Source organism: Sarcophilus harrisii, chromosome 2 (genome assembly GCF_902635505.1).
Source record: "Sarcophilus harrisii chromosome 2, mSarHar1.11, whole genome shotgun sequence".
In the NCBI taxonomy this organism is placed as follows: domain Eukaryota; kingdom Metazoa; phylum Chordata; class Mammalia; order Dasyuromorphia; family Dasyuridae; genus Sarcophilus; species Sarcophilus harrisii.
Genome location: NC_045427.1, coordinates 354,061,007 through 354,074,655, shown reverse-complemented (window position 1 = coordinate 354,074,655; position 13,649 = coordinate 354,061,007).

Below are 13,649 nucleotides of genomic sequence, written 5' to 3'. Positions count from 1 at the left end.
AAAAGTAAAAATATTATCCTTTGATCCACAATTAGTCTCGATAGTTCTCTCTCTGGGTATGGATGGCACTTCCCATCCCAAGTCTATTGGAATTGCCTTGAAACTTCTCATTGTTGAAAAAAGCCAAGTCTATCACAATTGACACATAATCTTGTTAATGTGTACTCTTCTTTTTGCTAACTTCACTGAGCATCAGAAAAATAAAAATTCCTAAAAATACCTTACAAATGATCATCTGGCCTTTGCTTAAAGTTTCTCTTAGTATAGCAAAACTCACTGAGAGAGATCATCTCATTTTTGGATAATTATTAAAAGCCATTTAAAAATTTTTGAATTAGTTTTTAATTTTCAACTTGCCAAACATCTACAGATAAAGAGAATTGCATATGAAACTATTAATCTATTTTATAGAGTTTTTTTTTTAAAAAAAAGATTAAATTTACCTCATTAGAATTAATGGTAGACTTTCTGAATTTATTTCTTTTTTCTTCTGGGTATTTGGTGTTTTTTTTTTTTTCTCAGAGAGACCTGAGGCTTTGGCCTTAGGGTTCTGGTTTCCCCAGAGTGGGAGTGTCAAACCCCCTACAAAACACTCAGGAATTCAGTCTGAACCAGATGAAAATATAACAGGGAAATATTTAACAAAATAAAAAATTTACAATGTAATTTGGATAAAGTTAATATGGAGTTTTTTTCTAAGTTAATAGATGACATGCAGGGATTTTTATGTATGGTTTAATGGCCTTTTTTTTCTTCCAATTTTAAATTCTCTCTCTCCTTCCATCCCTTCCCTCACCCATTAAGAAGTTGAACAACATGATGCTCATTATATGTGAAATCATGCAAAATATATTTCCAAATTAGCAAAAAATGTTGCAAAAAAAAAAAAGGGTAAGAAAAATAAAGTGAAAAAAAAAACCCCACTTCATTTTGCACTCATAGTTCATCAGTTTTTTCACTAGAAGTGGAAAGTATTTTTCCATCATGAGTTCTTTGGAATTGTTGTGAATCACTGTATTGATGATAGTAGCTAAGTCTTCCACAGTTGGTTATTATTACAATATTGCTATAACTCTGTACAATATTCTCTTTGTTTTGCTTATTTCACATTGCATCAGTTCTTGTATGTCTTCCCAGGTTTTTCTGAAACCATTTTACTTGTCATTTCTTACGATGTCATAATTAATGCTACAACTTGTTCACTCGTTCCCCAGTTGATGGCTATCCCTAGATTTCTAATTCTTTGCCACTATAAAATGTTAGCTGCCATGGCTATTTCTGTACATTTAAATCCTTTTCCCTTTTCTTTGGTCTCTTGGAGATACAAACCTAGAAGTGGTATTGCTGGATCAAAGGGTATGCGCAGTTTTATAGTCTTTTGGGCATAGTTCTAAATTGCTCTCTAGATAGTTGGACTAGTTCACATGGGTGGAGACCCATAATGCATCAGTGTCCCTATTTTTTTGCATTCCCTCCATTATTTGTTATTTTTCTTTTTTTAAAATGTTGCTTAATCTGATAGATGTGTGGTGGTGCCACAGATTTGGTTTAATTTGTATTTAATTTGCATTGCAATTATTAAGAGCATTTTTTCATATGCCTATTACTAGCTTTGATTTCTTCTTCTGAAAACTGGCCATTCATATCCTTTGACCATTTATTAACCAAAGGAAAGCTCTTATTTTTATAAATGTGGCTCAGTTCCCTATATGTAATTGAGAAATAAGATCTTTTTTTTCAGAGAAACTTGCTGTAAAAAAAACAAAACAAAACTCCCTCCAGTTTCCTGCCTTTTTTTTTTTTTTTAAACATTTTGGCTACATTGGTTTTGTTTGTGCAAAAAATGGTCCCCTTTTCTATTTGTGTTTGATATCCTTGCTCTGGAGCATCCCACTTCATGGCTTTCATGAACTTCTAGCTCTATGAGTTCATTGTAATCTTTTCATGCTCAGATTTTTTGCAAATTTCAAGTTGTTTACAGAGTTTTGACTGGTTTCTCTCTCCCCAGTCTTGAACCTTCTCCAAAGTGCCTGCAGATCTCAGCGGTAACAACTTCTTGTTCTTTTTGTTCTTCTTGTTCTTGTTCTTCTTGTTCTTGTTTTGTTCTTGTTCTTGTTCTTCTTGTTCTTGTTCTTGTTCTTGTTCTTGTTCTTCTTTCTTCTCCTCCTCCTGCTTCTTCTTCTTCTTCTTTTTTTTTTTTTCAGGTGTAACTTCCTGAGCAGTCCTGGTCTGGAAGGAAGAGATTAATTCTGTTTTCTTTTGGCTTTCTGGATCATTACTCTTTCTGGTGCCCTTTAAAATATATTTCCTAGAGTGTGTAGAAAGGTCAGGCTCTTCTTCAGCATTTCACTTTGCCATCCTAACTAGAAGTCTTAAAAAAAATTTCTTAATGAATTTCTTAATTTTTTAAACTTTATTAACTGTTAGGAAGCTTTTCTTTACATCAAACTTAAATTTACCTCTTTAATAAATTTCATTAGTTTTTTTTTTTTTGCTTCCTATGCATGAATAGAACAAGTTTATTCTCCTTTTGCATATGAGAGCAGAAAACAAAATTCATGTCCCTCATAAGGTTTCTTCTTGTCTCGTAGGATAAGTTGATGAATGAGTTCTAAGCCAGAATATAGGCTTTCCAACTCTGCTACTTTCCCCATATTCCTATTCTTTCCTTTTAATCATTGAGGGCCCTTTGAAAATGCTGGAGGAAGTTGTTAACATTTGGGTAAAATTCTAATCTAAGGAAGAATATAAATGCACTTAAAAATATTACCATGTAATACTCATAAGATCAAGACAGAGTCTACCACTCATAACTAGAGTCATAGCACCACAAATGTCAAGGTCTCATTAATACTAATTGATGGGATTTCAAGATTTCTGACCTAGACATTCTGAAAAGCATAGGGACAGCTTTAGAAGGTGTTATTAAGGAAGCGATTTTTATTCACCTGATGACCTGGCCCTTTGGCTGTCTGGGTGGACAAGGCAGCATAGTCTATCACAAAAAACTTTCCCAGAGTCACACAGTAGAGAGATATACATAATGATACCCACCACTTTTCCACAAAGAATCCTCATTTGACTTGCTTGTTCTCCTTCCTATCAACACTAAGATTTGTAGCCACAATATAAAAAACAATTTGGGAAATAACAGCCTGGTACCTATACCTTTCCTTCTTTTATCTTTCTCTTGCCTAAGGGCAAGAAGGGGAGAGAGACTCATGTCCTGGATAGGCCTGTTGGTAGTAGCAAGCTGCTGATCTCCTATCCCATATTAATAACATCACTTTCCTGATTGTGGCAAAATCAAATTTCTCCTCTCTTCAGGCCTATATTTCCCCCTTTCCTTTAATCTTTATAGGGTTGTGAGCAGCCCTATTGTATTAGCCAACTGCCCCATGACCAGAATGACAGGCCCGGATTTCCATGCTGGCCTGTTTGCTTGACTGACAAGTGCTCTTACCGCATGCTGTATCATAATCACAATACCTGGTGTGGGAGTGAAGGCCAGTATTAAAAATTAATCTGGCTGTCAATCAGGGGTCCTGTTTTGCATTCAAGATGGCTGGAGGTGAAACCTGCCATTGTCCTTGATGGGGGGGAGGCAATAGTTTCAAGATTTCCTTTTCATGATGGTGGAGCTGTCTGGAGAGGGATAGGTGGGATTATGGTGATTTTCCCCCTAGAAAGTGATCTGTATTGGGCAGGAGAAAAAATTGTCAGGCCCAAAGATTAGTCAGAACAGATAAAAGCCTAGGTAAGATAAACAACAGATTTTTTTTTTTTTTTTTTAACAAGAAAGGCAACATGGGCAATGGGAAAAACTCAGGACCAGGAGTAAAGAATCCTCTTAATTCTGTTTCACTGTCAGACTTGCTTTGTGACCTTGAACAAATCACTTTCCTTCTCTGTTGCTCAATGTCCTCTATAAAAAGAGGGGATTGGCCAATTAACAAATGGACAAAAGATATGAACAGACAATTTTCAGATTATGAAATTAAAGCTATTGATAGTCATATAAAAATACTCTAAATCACTATTGATTAGAGAAATGCAAATTTAAAAAATTTTGAAGTACCACCTCTCAGATTGACTAAGATGACAGGAAGAGACAATGATAAATGTTAACGGGGAATGTGAAAAAACTGGGACAACTGTATAATCTCTTATGTTACCTTTAGTGTAAAATTCCAAGTTGACTCCATTTTAGTCTCAGAAAAGTTGAAAAATTTTTTATCTTTTCAGCCTTTATTGAAAGATTAAATGAATGCATGAATGAACAAGCATTTGTTACATGTTTACACTATGCTAAGCATTGTATATGTTAAATAATTGGGATATAAATTGAAGCAAAAAAAAGACAGTTCCTGCCCTCAAAGAGCTTGCATTCTAAAAGGGAATACAAAACATAAAAGAGAATTGGAGTTGGAAAGTGGGAAAGGGTGTGTTTGGGAATGTTCAGAAAGATAAGATGTAAAGTCTGGGTTCCACTGAAAGGAGGAGGAGGAGGGCCAGAGATGGAGGGTCTGAAGATTATTTATCCCATGATTTTGGGTAGAATGAAAGAAGCTTTTTATAAGTGATAAAAATTCATGTGGGGAGCAGGCTGATATAGGAAGCACAGTAGAAGAGTACTGAGCTTGGGATTAGAAGTCCCAATTTTGGATTTTGGCTCTGGCTTTTTAACATTATCTGACATTGGGCAAGTTAGCAGGCTATTGGAACCTCCATTTATTCATCTGTAAAATGGCAATTATAACACTTGAAATACTAATCTTACCAGACTACTCTGAAGAGCAAAGGGAATGAATTCAAAGAGCTTTTCAAACTTTCAAGCAACAGAAAAAATAATGAACATAATGGAAAGAATAATGGGATTCTGGCTTTGCCTTTGTGAACTCAACAAGAAGAGGGGTGAGGGATGGTGAAGAGGTAGAGAAACAGTTAGGTTGTACATAAAGCATAACTAAAAAAAAATTGAACAATTGCTGAACTTCAGTAACCACACTCTAGACTTTGGGGAAGATCCAAGATTCCTCTCTCTTGCCTGATGTTTTTCTTGTGACTCTATTTGGGGGTTTTCTTGGCAAAAATACCAGAGTGATTTGCTATTCTTCCTCTGGCTCATTTTGCAGATGAGGAAACTGAGGCAAACAGGATTAAGTGACTTACCCAGCATCACACAATTAGTCTGAGACCAGATTTGAACTCAGGAAGATTAGTCTTTCTTATTCCATCCAGGTCTGGCATTCTATCCATTGAACTATCTAGCTGCCTTTTGACCTGAATTACCTCACTTCTAATAGGAAAGCTCCTTTGTGTAGTTTAGTATGTATTTTCATATGTATACTTTCTCTGAATTCTATTTTATTACCAATTTGGATAATTATTTTTGGCTTTAAAAAAAGGCAGTGAGTTTTCCTGTCATGGGAAGTGTTTAAGTAGAAGCTGGATGATCACATTTCATTTTTGAGATCTTCCCATCCAAGTCTTTCCACTTTTACAGATAACAGATACAGATTAGAAAAATTCCTGTATATATAATATAGAAATAGAAGTGCATGATTTCCATGGTCTCTTCTAATTTAGATCAATCAGGTAAGTATTTAATAAATGCCTGCTATGTTCTAGGCAGTGGGGCTACAAGGACAAAAACAAAAACAAAAAAACAAAAAAAAAAGGAAACAGTCCTTGTCCTCAAGGAATTTATATTTTAGAGGGGGAGACAATATGTAAGTATAAATAAGATGTATTCTAAATAAATGTTTCATATTTCAGTCATATCTGACTCTTTGTGATCCTATTTGGGACTTCATGGTAAAGATATACTGAAGTGGTTTGTCATTTCCTTCTCCAATTCATTTTAACTGAGGCTACAGTGTTAAATGACTTGTGCAGGGTCACATAATTAATAAGTAACTTATGAATCTGGTTTCATAAGTAAATACAAAATAATTAAGGGGAGCCCTGTCAGTTAGGGAAGATTGGGAAAGATTTCACATAGAATGAAACCCTTAATCTGAATTTTAAAGGTGACAAAAGATTCTAAGAAGGAAAGGTTAGAAGGAAGAACATTCCAGACATGGGGGACAGGTTATGCAAAGGCATAGGGATAAGAAACAGAGCATCATATTCAAAGAACAGGAATCCTGGTTTGGATGGAAAACAGAGTGTGCAAAGAATAATCTAGAGCCAGGTAGCAAAGAGCTTTTAAAGCTAAATGGTCTGATTTTCTATTTGATTGTAAAGGCTGGGACTGGTGGAATGTGTCTGTAATCCCTGCTGCTGGGGAGGCTGAGGAAGGAGGATTGCTTGAGCTCAGGAATTCTGAACAGTAGCTAGCTGGAGCCAATCCAGGATTCATACTGTTAGTCCATGTCAGGATCAACATGGTGAGCTCCTGGGAACTTAGGGGCCACCAGGTTGTATGAAGAGAGTGATCTAGGTCAGACAAATAAAGGAGAATAAAACACTCATTCTCATAATTATTGAGAGGAGACTACAATTCCAACCTAGGCAAAATAGGGAGACTCAGTCTTTAAAAAAAAAAAAAAACAAACAAACAAAAATCAAAAACCAAAAACACCTAAAAAAAGAATAGGGATTCAAAGAAGTTTATTGCTCAGGAAAGAGTCATGGAATCTGTGCACTTTCCTAGTTATGTGGAGGATTAATTTGAGTGGAAAGAGATCTAAGGTAAGGAGACCAATTAGGAGCCAGTTTAGAGTGAGAGGTGATGAGGACCTGAGCTATAATAGTGATGAGTGGAGAAGAGGTCAGACATGATCAATATGGAGGTAGAAATAACCAGATTTGGCCACAGATTGGATCTGTGAGGTAAGGGAAGATCAGGAGTTGAGGATAACATCAGAGCTGCAAACCTGAGTGACTGGTTTGAAGTGGTTCTCTGAAGAGACTTAAAGAAATTCAGAAGAGGAGCAGATTTTGGGGAAGGATAATGAATTCTGTTCTGGACCTGTCAAATTTGAGATTGTATGATTTTATGATTCTAAGTCACTTCCCTTCTCATTGAGCTCTTATTTTTCTCATCTTTAAAATTAAGTAATCATCGCTGCTCTACTTGGCTTACTGGGGTGTTGTAAGGATTAGACGAGATTATACTTGCTTCAAGACTTCAATGGAGCTGTGATCTCATTGATATCTCTATGGGCACACCCTTCAGGTGTGTAGGAGGTAGCCCATATATATCTTTTCATTCTGTGCAGTTCTTGTCCATGTCCCCTTGTGGGAGAAGAAGCATAGGGTAGAGGGAGTACTGCCCTCTGAGTCAGGGGGGGATTGGATTCAAGTTCTGCCCCTGAAACCTATTGATAGTGTGCCCCTGATCAAGTCAACCTACCTCTTTCTCAGTGTTATAGCTAGTGTTAAGTGTCTGTGATTGAATTTGAACTCAGGTCCTCCTGACTCCAGGGCCACTTGCTCTATTTACTGCACCACCTAGCTTTTCCTTTTATTTTTAATCATTTTCTTTTTAAATTTTGAACTTCAAATTTTCTCTTCCTCTCATGCCTCCCCTCCACTGAAAAGGCAATGTGCTTCCCAATATATATGTGAAGTAATGTAAAACATATTTTAGCTATATTATACATAATTAGCTACTATTACAAAACAAAGAAATGAATGAATTATACTTAAGTTTGCACCCAGAATTCAAAGTTCTCTCTCTAGAGTTGGATATAATTTTTTTCATGGTGAATTTTTTGAAATTGTCTTGGATAATTGTACTGATCAGAGCAGTCAGTTTTTTAGCTGTTCATAGTTACAATATTGCTGCTGTTATGTTCAGTATTCTCTTGGTTTTGCTTACTTCACATTGCATCAGTTCATATAGGTCTTGCCATGTTTTTCTGAAAGCATTCCACTTATCTTAGAGCACAATAGTACTCTATCACAATCATATGCCACAACTTGCTTAGCCATTCCCTAATTGAGGAGTATCCCCTCTATTTCAAATTCTTTGCCACTATAAAAGTTACCTTCTATAAATGTTTTTGTATGTATAATACTTTTCCTTTTCCTCTGATCTCTTTGGGGAACAGACCTATTTATTATGAGATCAAAACTATGCACGGTTTTATAACCCTCTGGGCACAATCTCAAATTGTTCTCCAGAATGGTTAGACCAGTTCATTTTCCCACCAATAGTTCATTGAAGTATCTATTTTTCCTCATCCCTCTATTTGTCATTTCTGGTGAGTATAATGTGGTACCTGGAAATTATTTTAATTTGAGTTTCTTTAATCAATAATGATTTAGAGCATTTCTATATGACTATAGATACTTTTGATTTCTTTTGAAAACTTCCTGTTCAACTGTGCATACCCTTTGATCCAGCAGTGTTACTACTGGGATTATATCCCAAAGAGATTATAAAGAAGGGAAAGGGACCTGTATGTGCACGAATGTTTGTGGCAGCCCTTTTTGTAGTGGCTAAAAACTGGAAACTGAATGGATGTCCATCAGTTGGAGAATGGCTGAATAAATTGTGGTATATGAATATTATGGAATATTACTGTTCTGTAAGAAATGACCAACAGGATGATTTCAGAAAGGCCTGGAGAGACTTACACGAACTGATGCTGAGTGAAATGAGCAGGACCAGGAGATCATTATATACTTCAACAACAATACTATATGATGACCAGTTCTGATGGACCAGGCCATCCTCAGCAACGAGATCAACCAAATCATTTCCAATGGAGCAGTAATGAACTGAACCAGCTATGCCCAGAAAAAGAACTCTGGGAGATGACTAAAAACCATTACATTGAATTCCCAATCCCTATATTTATGCCCACCTGCATTTTTGATTTCCTTCACAAGCTAATTGTACAATATTTCAGAGTCTGATTCTTTTTGTAGAGCAAAATAACGTTTTGGTCATGTATACTTATTGTGTATCTAAGTTATATTTTAATATATTTAACATCTACTGGTCATCCTGCCATCTGGGGGAGGGAGTGGGGGGTAAGAGGTGAAAAATTGGAACAAGAGGTTTGGCAATTGTTAATGCTGTAAAGTTACCCATGCATATATCCTGTAAATAAAAGGCTATTAAATAAAAAAAAAAAGAAAGAAAACTCCCTGTTCACATGCTTTGAACATTTATCAATTAGAAAATGGCTTTTATTTTTATAAATTTAAGTAAATTCTTTGTGCATTTAAAAATTAGTCCTTTATCAGAGAAACTTGCTATAAAATTTTTTGATATTATTTCATTATCTATTTTTTACAAAATGTAATTTCCCTGTTTAACTTTTTAATTAGGTCTATTCTTGCTTTTGCTCCGTTTTTTTTTTTTTTTTTTTTTTTGAGATATGATTGCTATCTTTGCTCTTTTTTTTTTTTTTTTTTTTTTACTTATGTGAAATATATTAGATTCTTTTCCAACCCTTTATTTTAACTCTGCATGTATTTTCTGTAAATGGCATATTGTTGGATTCTGATTCCTAATCCACATTGCTATCTGCTTTCATTTTATAGGTGAGTTCATTTCATTCAGATTCACACTTTGTATTTCCTGCCATCCCATTTTCTTTTGTTTAATCTTTTCTCTCTTTTATCCTGTCTCTCTCAAAAGTCTATTTTCTTTCTAACCATTGCCTTTTTAAATCTACCCTCCATTTTATTGCTTCCCAATTCCATTTCTTTATTAAGGTAGAGTTTTATATGCAATTAAATATGCATGTAAATTCTTCTCTTTGAATCAGTTCTTTATTGAGATTCAGCATTGCAAGCCATCCCCTTCCTTCATTTTCCCTTCCCAAGATGAATCTCTTCCTTGTACACCTTGTATATGTGAGAAAATTTTTTCTATTGCATCTCTCCTTTTCTCCTTCTCCCATTGCATTTCTCTTTTTCACCCCTTCATTTTTTTGGGGAGAACATTTCAACATAATCAGTTCATACCTATGCCTTCTGTTTATGTAAACTTCTTTTAATTGTCCTAATAAACGTTCTTAGAAGTTATATATATAGAAGTTATATATCTTTCTCTATAGGAATATAACAGTTTGACCTTATTGAGTCCCTTATGATTTCTCTCTCATATTTTATCTTTGTATTCTTCTTTTAAGCCTTGTGTTTGAATGTCAAATTTTCTTTCAGTTCTGGACTATTTCTCAGGAATGCTTGAAAATCCTCTATTTCATTAAATACCTATTCCCTCCTCCCCCTAAAAAATTATACTCAGTTTTGCTGGGTAAATTATTCTTTGTTGTAATTCTAGTTGATTTGTCTTTCAGACAATGTTACTCTAAGCTTTCCATTCCTTTAAAATGGAAGTTGCTAAATCTTGGGTGATCCTGACTGGGGCTCCATGATATTTGAATTGTTTCTTTCAGGCTGCTTGAAGATTTATCATGGAGATTATAAATAAATATATATAAATAATATATTTATCATGGAGATTATAATCTCCATGCCTTGGGAATTTTGGAATTCGACTATAATATCTCTGGAAGTTTTCATGTTGGAATTTGTTTTAGATGATCAGTGGATTTTTAAAAATTTCTATTATATTCTCTGGATCTAAGATATCAGGGCTATTTTCCTTAATAATTTCTTGAAACATGATGGCTAGGCTCTTCTTTTGCTCATGGCTTTTTAAGCATCCAATTATCTCTTCTCAATCTATTTTTCAGAACAGTTGTTTTTCTGGTGAAATATTTCATATTTTCTTCTATTTTTTTCTTTTGATTATATTTATTGTTTCTTGATATCTCACAGGGCTATTAGCTTTTAGTTTCCTAATTAATTTTAAAGGAATTGTTTTCTTCAATGAGTTTTTGTTCCTTTTCCCATTTGGCCAATTATGCTTTTTAAAAGTGTTATTTCTTCATTATGTTTTTGTGTTGCTTTTACAAAGTTATTGGCATAGAGGATGTCCAGGGAGGACTATCACCTCTGGTTTGAGGATTTGCTAGCCCTTTTCAGGGCTGTATCTACCTGTCACCCAACTCTCCCCTCTGGCTCCAAGAAGCTGTAGCACGCACAACAGCTGTACCCTGATAAAAATGTCTTGGTAAACAAGCTAAACTAGAGTATGGCTTACTGAGGGGTCTCAAACCTGCTGTGAGCTAGGAAAGTGTCTATCCCAAACATGTGAAGACTGACCCCAGCAAAATGGGTAGATGAGAATCATTTCTTCCAAAAACCATGAAGGGAACTGAAGTCAGCACTGTGTGGAGCACTTAGAGCTTGGTGAGGTATCCAAGATGTCAGGATCATCCAATGCATCTGAGGGCATTGGCAGTCATCTTGACTTTAGTCCTGCCATTGTATTCTGATGGATCTAGAAGGGAGAGGGAGGCTTACAAATCTGTGAAATTCTGCCTCACTTAAATCCAGTACTCATGCAAGTCAAGACATCACCCATGATGTGTCATTGATCCTCTTTGAAAACAAAGGATGAACAACAACACAGCTGTCAATTATTTTTTTTCATATTTTTCTTACATCATTCTCATTTCTTTCCCCAATTTTCCTTTATCACTCATCTTTTCTTTAACTCTCAAGAATTCTTGTTTGGCATGGGTCCAATTAGCTTTTTTTTTTTTTTTTTTTTTTTTTTTTTTTGAAGCTTTGGTTGCAGATATTTTCACATTCAGGACTTCTGAGTTTGTGTCTTGATCTTCCCTGCCATGGTAGTAACATAAAGTAGATTCCTTTTCTGTAGTTCTTTGCCCATTTTCCCAACCTGTTTCTTGTTTTTAAACTTTCTGTTAAAGTTGGGCTTTGCTAACTCTGTATGGGGAAACAGTTTTAATCTTCAAGTTTTTCCCATGTTATTTTCAGATCTAGTTTTGAGAGTCTTTAAGTTTTCAGTGATTTCAAAGTGATGTGATCCTGGGAGAGATATGGTCCTTGCTTTTCTGGTTTGTACTCTGGTTTTGAAACTATGACCAGGAACTCTACTCCCTTGTACTGACTACAAGTGACTGACCACTTATCTATGACCTAGAACTTGGACCCTGCTTTTGGGCAATAGAGTTGCCAGTCAGTACCAACTATACCCAGAGCCAGCCAAAAGTCCTCTGTAATCTCTTTCTGACCAGTTGTCTGGTATTGCTGCTGTCTCTGAACTGAGAGCTCCAAAAACTGCTGCTGGGACCTCTGTTCAACAGCTACTGCTGGCACTTCTACTCTGGGATGCTCTAGGATGGCACTACCCTCATGACACAAACTTTTCCTACTTGCCTCCTAAATTATCTTAAGCTATATAAATGTTTCACCTTGACCCTTTTGCTGATGCTGCAGCTCCAAAGTTTGATCTGAAGAATTATTTTAGAGTTGTTTGGAGGGGAATGATGGGAGAATTAGGTTGGGGTGTTGCCTCTACTCCACCATCTTGACTCCAACATGAGTCAAGTTTAAATACAATAATTTCTCTCTCTTCTGAATTGTTACAGTAACAATATCACAGACTCATAGATTTAATTCTAGAAAGGATCTTAGAGAACATCCAGTTTAGGGATGTGAGGGAACCATGTCTAACTGGCTGACAAGAGAGTATTAAATTTTCAGTGTGAGCATTTACACCTCAGAAATCAGGAACAGCTGTAAACCAGGGTTTGATTTATTGTTTTGCTTATTGCCTACATTTAACTAAGTGTTTAATAATGCAGATGAAATGTGAAAGTGTACATGTTTTTTTTTTGAGCTTGAATGTTAAACACTTACCAGTGCACCCCTGTATCATTCCATAAATGTTACTTAATCTCAACAAGAATGTAACAGAAGGCTCAGAGAATAATGTCCCAAGCCTCAAAACTTGGTGATTTAATCTAACAACAGCAACAACAGAAGTGACAACAACAACTGGTTTTACTTTAAAGTTTGCAGAATGCTTATATCCATCTTCTCATTGGAACCAAAGAGCTTCAATTTCCTTAGTATTGTAAGATTAGATAATCTGCTTTCCTCATAATGACTCTAGGAGATATTAATGTTATAATCTCTGCCTTAATAAATGAGGTAACTGAGACTCAGAACAAGTAAATAACTAGTCAAATAATTGATACAAAGAAAAATAGTCAAGATATAGACATATAGTCAAATGGAAGCAAGGGTGATTCTGATAGTTAAATTTTAAAACTATGTGTCTGGTGAAGATATTTTGAGACCTCACACGTTTTTGGCAAGCTCCAAATTTTCCCTTATGTACTTGATCAATCAGTAACCATTTATCAAGCAACTACTATATCATAGAAACTGGGAATACAAAAACATAAATGAAAAATCCCCTGTCTTCAAGGAGTTTACATTCTGTAGAGAGAGTGAACACATGCACAATTAAGTACAATTAGGTCTCAATTAGTGGGAATAACAAACCCTTAAAGTGCTTGTGTGTGCTCAGATGAGTGCTATATGTAAAAAAAAAAATGTAATTATGTAAAATAATCATTGGTTCCAGCCCAATGGAAATATGCACCGTGAATTCAAATAATGTGACTATTTCACAGAAATCATTATTCCTGCTAATCAGTATCTAGCTGTATAAACAAAAATAAATATTTATAAAATATATTCAAAATAAGTAAAAGGGAAAGGTACTAATAGTAGCGGTGAAGGGCAATCAGGAAAGGACTTTGTAAGAAATGGCATGGGAGCAGGGGAAGCTAAGGAAT